Raw genomic sequence first — 9,322 nt, 5'->3', positions numbered from 1 at the left:
CTCTGAGGCAAGAAAATCCGCCAATAAGCACAGGACCCATCAAGATAGAGGAGGAATTTTGTCACAATATATATAAATGGAATTCAGATACAATTTTTACCACTAAAAGGATCAAACAAATCTTGCTTAAACCATGTAAAAAATACTTTAACTCCTCTTTTAATAGACATCAAATCTCTTTCTAACCCTCACTTAAATTTAAGTATTAAAACTTTAATTAAAAAAAAAAGAAAAACTTGCTTTACATTGCTGAAATTCTATTTATGACAAACTGCTGCCATGTGTATATCACATGGAATGTCAAAACAAATTGCATCACATTTTGCCCTAAAAAGGTGCAGATTTTTTTTTAATAATTATAAAAAGTAAGTTGTTTATAAAAACCTAAATTTGAAACCGCTTAAGCACAGTTTCAAAAACTTTGAAACATACCATTCAAGTTATTGTTGTAGGAAGAGAGCCTGAAACATAAGGCCTTGTATCAGAAGCCTGGTGTGAGGCCTGAAGCCTGAACTAAAGTAATGGTCAAGCTTTGCTGATATAAAGCAAAGTGAGCAGAAGTCAGGCTCTACCTGCCTGTAAACTCACAGAATCTGGCAAGAGCAGGGCTGATATTGCAGAAACAAACATTCCTAAGAAGTGCTAAGCACAAAACACACAGGCAAACAATTTCAGAAGGATGGTACCAGAACACCCGATACCAAGTATGGTACAAAATCCTCCCCTCCAAAGGTAATGAGAACAGGTCAGGATGACAGTGTGATGGATAGAGATGTTTTGATCAAATCAAGTACCATGTACAAGGTAATGGCTGGTAACAACCCATATCAGGGGGCAGTAACTGAACACGTCCAAGGGGCAATATGTAGCTTGTTTGTATTGATGTATAAAATGAAGTCTCAGAGGGAGTGTCTTTGGCTGGCCTAGGGGAAAGTCCTGCCATTAACTGAGCTAGTCCATTGCAGTAGGCATACATGTGTTAATGTACCTGTAACCATTGAGCCAGGACATTAGGACTGTGCTTCGTTGACAATACACCTGACCGAGCTCCTTCGCTACAAACGAGTCTGTGGTTATTGGGCAGTGTGATCGAGGTCTGCTGTGCTAACTCTGTGAAGAGCTGGGACAGCACACAGAGAAAACATACATGCAGCCAAACATCTAACAACATCTATCAACACTTATTTATGTCAGGATTATTATTGCTTTTTGAAAACATTTAACAGTAAAACTTCTCACAGCACTGACAGAAAGCTGATACAACAGTGACAGTCTGGTGTATGTGACGTCACAGAACAACATAACCTGTGAGAGTGTGATTCTCTGACCTGACTTGACCGGGTGTACTACACCAGATTCAGCGTGAGGGAGATAAACCCATATAGGAAAGAGAAGCTCAAACAAAATAATTAGCAATTTCCCAAATTGGCTACTTTTGGTAAACTGACAAGAGATTTACCTTTTTTTTTTTTTTTTTTTTTTTTGCCCAATTCAATCCTGCCCACAATAAAGTACATTTCACCCACTCCTGCTATTATGGCAGCAGGTCCTGTGGGACCCGTGGGATCCCAATCCCGCTGCAGGTCTCTACTCACTGGTACGCTTTTTGGGATATCAGTTCTTTCAAGTTGCTTACCACATCAGCAGTGACAGTCAGCGGGGCTTTCTGAGCAACCAAATCCCGGGTATGGGGTGAGGTGACAGACCCCCATGGGTCTGTAAGACCCTGTTTATTATTAAATGTAACTATTTTCACTTTCTCAGTTGGGCCTCAATTTCCATCTCAAGAATTATTTGTCACAGATGTTTAGTTTCACAGCTGTTTTAAAAATAACAAAAAATTCTTACAAACATTTGAACTCTTTGGTATTACACCTGTTAAATGACACTGTACTCCTTCCCCAAAATTCTCATGATTCTTGCTCTGTTCTTTTCTCAGTTAAGACATGAACAACAAAATGATGAACTAGATATTTTTGGTCATGATTTTCAGGAGTGACAAGTGATTCTGGCTGCCTCCATTTTAGAGTGCCCAACTTGAGACACCTTATAGAGGCCTGATTTTCAGAAGGCCCTGAGCACCCATAGGAATAAATATGTAAATATTGGGGAGATGTTCAGATACTCTCTCTACGGTGTCCATGTAAGTACCGAGATCTTTTTCCAATGAAGCAATGCAGTAGGGTGAGTTAATTAATGCTTTTGTTTTACTAAAAGTGAGAAGAGACACTTTTTTTTCTGAGGTATGTGTGAGTCTGGATACCTGATTATCTGAAAGTGGTTTGGAAGAAATGTTAGGTCAGGTACTTTAGTATCCTCACCCATCTGGAAATCAGATCTTAAATCTTCCAACAAGTTTCTGATTGTTACACTCTCCATATATTGTTTCAACTATTTTTATGCAGACAACTGATAAGGGAATATTTGTGTGACACACAAGGCAAAGAGATATTTTCAGTGATGTAAAGAGAAACTTATAAAGTGCTTTTTATATATGCATTTCAAAATTATCAAAAGCATCCATCACATATGCAAATTTAGAAGATACTTTTAAAGAGAACATTCCTGCAAGGAGGATTCTGAAGGGGGAAAAAAAACAACAGAAGAATCCTAGTCCTTATGATCCTGCATTGCAGGGAGTGGGATGTGAGTCCTTTTTGAGATACACACACGATGGGAGCTCATGAGAGATAGCAGATTCCCAAGCCTATCTGAGATGAAGGGGTCTCCTATAAGAATAAACAACTAGCCTTCCCTTTGCCAGGGTGAGATGTGATTTTGCATTTTATTTTTGCAGTGTTCTGCCCATTGCTTCCAGATGATGGAAAAGCAAACAAAAGGATTCTTTGGCTTCTGTGTTCTGGTTCTATGTATAGCAGAGAAAAGTCAGAGCAGTTCATTAGAAATATTATAATTAAGTCATGCAGTCACCAGATGTGCAACAAAAAACAGAAATGGGTTCAGTTCTGAAAATTACATCACAGGCAAACACATGCTGTGAATACACAGAGAAAACCCACAGCAAAATGCAACTTTTTCTGACAGACTTTGGGAAAAATGTGATTAGCATGTTATTTGAATAATCTAATTTCCCATTATGTCCATTTTTATGATCACATAATAGTTGGTTTAATGCAGTTTTTGGAGTAACTCATTGTAAAAGTTCTCTTTTCCCCCCTCTTTTCTTCTAATTAAGAACCATAAAAGTTGGAAATGGGTGGAATCAAAATAATCGATTCCTGTTGGTGCCATATCCCAACTATGATAATAAACACCTAATTCAGAGAACTGTAGACTGTTGGTTGCTCAGAAATACATAATTTTTTCTTTTGTATGGAAAGAGAGGTGGCAAGTTATAATAACCAATTCCAGATTACTGAGCCAGTGAATAGCCTCAGATATGGCTTGGTGTAAGTCTGAGATGCCATCAACAACAATCAAAGCAGGCACTGATTTACAATGTGGTCCACAGTTTCTGACTGGTGCCTATAGTTACAGTGTGCTGTCTATCATCTGCCAGAAGTGTAAAAGATGACAGCATCTGCCATGTGATGTTCTGAAATGGTTCAATGCAGACCATTGTTTCTGGGGAAGGTTGAAGCCTGGAAGTTCTATGGTGGGGTAGGCAATCACTGAAATGAGTGAAGTCAGTGTCACAACCTACAGTCCCCATGTTAGGTGGTAACTATAGGAGTCATAGAAGTGGCCAGAGTGTGCGTACATCTAGAATGTCAGCCTTTTACACTTCTTGGGTATTACCTCACCTTCTACTTTGTTACCTTTCCCATTCTCCAGCCTTTTCTTTATTTTACCCCCTTTATGGTTTTACAAGGTGTCAAAGATTATTGTTTTATAATTTCCACTCTTTTTAAAATCTACAAACCTCTGAAATCCCCCCTCTCTGGAGAGGCTCAGAAGGTTTTGAACCAGTTTTGTAACTTGCAACCTCAAAACAGCTTGAACAAGCTTTCTATCTCATCCCTTGGGTTGTTCAGATTTACTATCCAATCCCATCAGCCCATAAAGCATGATTCCTTTATGGCAGGGACCATAATTCCTATAAAGTATATCTTACCAAATTGCCATCTGGCTTCATCATATGAGTTACTACACAAAGTGCGGGGGTCTCTGAACAGAGCTATTTCCGAGCAGATATTCTCCCACCTCATCCACACCATGTTGTAAGGGGTATCAAAAATTCCCCTTCCCGAATCAGAACAGTCCCTTTCCCTCTGCTCTGTTGCTGCTACTGCCTCTGAGGCTATAACAAGTGCTACTACGCTGCATGCTCAGAAGTGCCATGTGGGGCTGGCTGGCTGAAGGTGCCGCCTCTTCCCGTGCCAGGCAGAGGCTGCTTCTGAGATGCAACAGAGAGCAGACATCCACAATGGCTTCCTCTGAAGGGCATGGGAAACCCATGAGAAATGGGGCCTGCTGTAGTGCCCCAGATTTGAGCAGGAGAACGTGTAGGCCACCAAGTCCAGGCAGTAAGAAGCAAAGAATGAGGGTAGGGCAGAGAAGAGGGGAAGAAAGGGGGAGTGGAAAGGCCTGGAATAAACAGAGTGGAGCAAGGAAGTAGGACCTAGAATGGGGAAGGAGGGAGAGCAAGAGGAAAAGGGAAAGTCCAGATTCTGGAAGCTTCAGAAAGAGAAAAGAGATGATGTGGAAGTGGTAGAGAGGCAGTGGAGAGACAGGAGACCTGGAGGAGAAAGGAAGCAAAAACTTCTCCCCCTGGGAAACCAGTGCACCTAAGACTGGCCCTGCCATCCTGATAGCTTTACCATGTGAGGGGCTATTTTCTGCCATCTTTGATGGACTCACCATCATCCCATCTTACATCAGGCCCACACCACATATCAACCAGGGATAGGAACCTGGCCCTTTTCACAATAGTGTTTCCTTTCATCACTGAACACCTCAGTCAGTAGGCATTGTCACAAGAGAAACATACAGCTCTCCCTCTCCATGGATGAGTCTCTGCCTACTGCACAGAATAAACTAGAAAAGAAACTATTACTTACCTTATAGTAATTGAATCTTAAGATGTATTGTCCATTGTCCACTGTTGGGTGCAAGTGCACGCAATACATGTGAATTTGTATTCTTTTGCCAGTACTCTCTGATGGAACCATTCCTGCATCCTGAGTGTCCTCATGCCTCCCATCTGTGGGCATGAAGTGTGGGGTGACTCCTACCATCCCTCAGATCCTTCGCCATTACAAAATCCAGATATTGTATGACCCTGTAAAAGTGGGGAAAGAGGGTGGGTTGTGGAATATATATATATTTATATTTATAATATGGACAACCACCGTTACTGTAAGGTAAGTAACGGTTTCTTCTTCAGGTGCTTGTCCATATATATTTCACTGTGGATGATTCACAAACAGTAATCTAAATCACAGGAAGTGGATATTAGATGTCTACCTCAACAATGATTGTAGACAGACCTACTAAAATGAGCATCAGATCTTGATGCCTCCACTATGGAGTAATGCTGCATAATCATATGCACTGGACCCCAAGAAGCTATCTTACTTATCTCTGGTATTGGAACATTTCTCAAAGAAACTACAGAAGCTGCTTAAAGTTGTGGTGAAGTGGGCTGTCACTCTCAATGGTGGGTCTAAGTTGGCCATTTCATAGCACAACTTAATATATTTAGAAACCTAGTCTGAAAGTATCTGCTTTGATATGGCATGACCTGGGAATTAGAAAGCAATGGGAATAAAACCCCTCTCTCCTTTGTTCACAAAGCACTTCTTCCACGGCTCTGAGAATTAGTAATGGCTATATCTCTTGAATGTTAATTCCCTGGTAAGAATGACATGGAAGGTAAACATGGGGCTGGGGAGGGTCTGAAATTGGATAGAATAGCTCATCACTATGACTTCCAGGACACAGTGATACATAATAATAGTGTTCCACACCCTACAAAAATAAAATAAATGGTTTCCAAATGGAGGGGATATAAGAGGGAGACTCACCACTCCTGACCAAAGAGTCAAATTTGCTGCTTTGACAACACGGGCTAGTGAGAAAACATGGAAGCGAAGGGAGATGGTTTCCTTAGACATTTCTGGCACTTCTTGGGTGGCTAATGACTAACTGTTAAGTACATATCTACATACTACACAGTGGAGAGTCTACACAGTGAGAAAAAAGGTCAAACACTGCAAGGTCTGTCTAGTAGCCATGGGCAGTGAGAAGCAACTGAGGGAAAGATGGGGTGGCCCTGCTTTTATGCTCTTTGATTAGAGGCACAAGAACACTCAGGGGACAGCTGTGGCCCCAATGGACACTGCTGGACAAAATAATCCTAACTCAAGTGCACAGGGCGCATGAGCACCCAACTGTAAGCACTTGAACAACATCAAGATTCATACCTGATTCTGTTCCCACTGAAATAAACAGCTACATCCCATTGACTTTAATGGAGGCAAGCTCAGACCCAAAACAAGAACTGATCCCCTACACGGCGAAATATGATGATATGCAACCAGGCAGCCTGCATAGTGCTTCTTTCTCACTGTTATTAAAATAAACTACAGTAAGAATTTGTAAACCCTATAAAAATGAAGACAATCTGCTATTATTCAGCTGCACAAGATATTCAATTATGCCCATGTAGAGGATCCACAGATTGTTACTTGCAGAGCTGACACATACATGATTGCCCAGGCAAAAATCAATTCTTCTATCACTGATTCTATTCCTGGAGTCTTTTGGGGGTGGGGGTGGGGAAGGGCAAAAGGAGAATTAGGCTCCAAGTTATGGATCTGAATATAAAATAACTAAGCTAGAATAGGGAAGTAAATTAGACAAATAGTAAGAAATAGTAACAGGTAAGCATAAAACAAAAAAATTGAAGAAACCCAAAAAAGGGGTAAGTGACATGCAGAGAACAAAGAGAAATTAGCAATTTAAGAAGAAAATGCCAAAAGATCTGCAGAAATAATTTGGACTCGTAGCAAATCAAACTAAACAATAACTTGGTTACAAACAAGAGCTGGGGGAAGTGAAGGGAATTTCAGGAAAATGTATCACATATTTAATGTGTGCACTCTATTGGCAAGTTAAAATTGTAATTAAGTGAGCAAGAAACCTGTCATTAATTACACTCATAGGCACCACTAAGATTTCTTAAATGAAGTTGCCTGCATTGCTGCACCTCTAACAGAGTCTAAGTGACAAATTGAGGGGCAGGCTGCAAATTAAAATGTTCATTCTTCAAGAGTCAGTAGGGAACCCACATAAAAAGTACTTGGAATTGTTGTTGTTTTTTTTAATATCAAATTATTTTTCCACAGACAGCATAAGTTATAATGTCTCTGTGTGCAACTGTAACTGAATGGAGAGCTCGTTTGAATATAGTTGTAATACAGGACCCCAATGTGTGGCCCACAGATATCAAAGCTCAATTCAAACCTGGACGTGGTATCCCTAACTCAGTCAGGCTCTCAGAAAGGAGATGACTAACATTGCTAACATTAGGTTCTCCATCCTCAGATAAGCACAGCCAACTTAGAACTCTCCATTAAAAATTAAAAAGCCTTGCTACATTGGGTGTCTCTCCAATCACATCATGCATCTTAATTTGATTACCACTTCTGCATCTCTCCTCCCAGTACCTACAACTCATCCTTAACAGTATTTTCTGTTCTCTGCAAACTTTTCCACTAATTATCCTCATTGCTGCCAGACAACAGACATAGACCTCTGCATACTCCCTAAGATACCCAGCTGCATAAATGAAAGGGAATTAATTCTCCGCTCTTACATAGTGTGGTAATTTTATACTTTTTTTAGCTAAACTTAACTTTATATTAACACATGTTGGCTTGAGGGAAGTTTTCTGTTTTTTTTTTTTTTTTTTTTAGCCCTCACAAGTTAGACCCATAAAGTTTGGATAAGCATCCAAAGGAAGATCTCACAACTTTTTGCAGATTCATTCTTCATTATGGCTGCTTGGAATTTTGGAATTTAGAGGAAAAGATGTCCAAGTTTTGAATAAAAACACTTTTTTTTTTAAATGATGTTTTTCCTATTTTTCTATCAGTTCTGCCCAACGCTAATTACACAGTCATCCTCTCAACTCAAAAATGCTTACTAATCCACTCCCTGCTGTTGTATTCTTAGGGACAGAATTACAAACATTAGCTCATACACCCACAAAATGTACATTGAGAAGACGATAGGCATGGTCCACCAAACCCATCCAGCATGAATTGTTTACTGTAAATCAGGGGAAGTACTTGACTCCAGTCAGAAAGCCACACACACAAAAAGTTTCAGCAGCGTTCTTCATCTGGTAGAGATGAGGAATTCGTAGCTTCATCGAACTTACCGCAAAGCTACTTTTGGCTTTCATTAGTTCAGCCTAGGGTGACCAGACAGCAAATGTGAAAAATCGGGACAGGGGATGGGGGGGGGGGGTAATAGGAGCCTATATAAGAAAAAGACCCAAAAATCTGGAATGTCCCTATAAAATCGGGACATCTGGTCACCCTAGTTCAGCCCAAGTCCTTTATCATAATCAGCCGGGCCAACAATTTATACTTTTGGTCTCCCTAATGGAGCATTTTAGCAAGCACCAACAAAAAGTTGTAAGATCTGATTTTCAGAAGTGCCAATAACCTGCAACTTCCATTGAGTTCAACTCGTGGTACAAGTGCTCAGCACATATGAAAAACAGGTAAAATATGTGTGGGCAAAACTAGTAACCAAGCACACTGCATGAACATTTGCCCAAATTGCATGACTTTTTTTTCCAGATGCAAAAGCTTTCTTTTTTATACAAACAGTGGGTGTGCATGCAACTGTTGAGACCAAATGTGGCTCTTACTTTCTACTAAAGAAGCTAGTGAAGAATGGGAAGAGTCAAAGGAATAAAATTATACAGCAGCTACACTAAACTTCTTAGAAGTTAGTGAATCAAAACTTTGCCTGGCTTTAAAAATACAAGAAGGTTTTATAAAGGAATGTTACATGCAATGATCCTTACACGATCCATCTTCTGAGCAGATCTACTGAACACATTTTCAAGGCGGCATGGTGAATAGGGAACTACAGCAGGAGTCAAGAAACCATGGTTGTGTAATGAACACTTCGGCTAACCTGCTATGACATTGTGCAAACAATTTGGTCTCTCACTCTCTCTCTTTCTGCTCACATTCTTTGCCTTGTTTATTTAGATTGCAAACTCTGTGTGTACATACAGTATAGCACAATGGGAGGCCCCCAATCTTGGTTAGTGCATCTAAGCCATAATACTAATAATACTAATTCTTGTAGTAATACTAGTCCAGTAAATTGATGCAGA

The 9,322-nt window shown here is 40.1% G+C and overlaps 1 long non-coding RNA gene across 1 annotated transcript in view; it reads right to left on the bottom strand.

Moving 5' to 3' along the window:
* Positions 1-5,021: 5,021 nt before the first annotated feature.
* LOC135973814 (uncharacterized) overlaps positions 5,022-9,322 on the bottom strand; it is a 66,954-nt gene continuing 62,653 nt past the window's right edge. The window contains exon 3 of the long non-coding RNA XR_010590845.1: positions 5,022-5,242. This is a non-coding gene — a long non-coding RNA (uncharacterized LOC135973814). The remainder of the gene's footprint in view (positions 5,243-9,322) is intronic.

The sequence above is a fragment of the Chrysemys picta genome, chromosome 10, assembly GCF_011386835.1.
Source record: "Chrysemys picta bellii isolate R12L10 chromosome 10, ASM1138683v2, whole genome shotgun sequence".
Classification (NCBI taxonomy): Eukaryota; Metazoa; Chordata; order Testudines; family Emydidae; genus Chrysemys; species Chrysemys picta.
The sequence above is the reverse complement of the archived record's forward strand: the minus strand, read 5'-3'. Positions and strand labels throughout refer to the sequence as shown.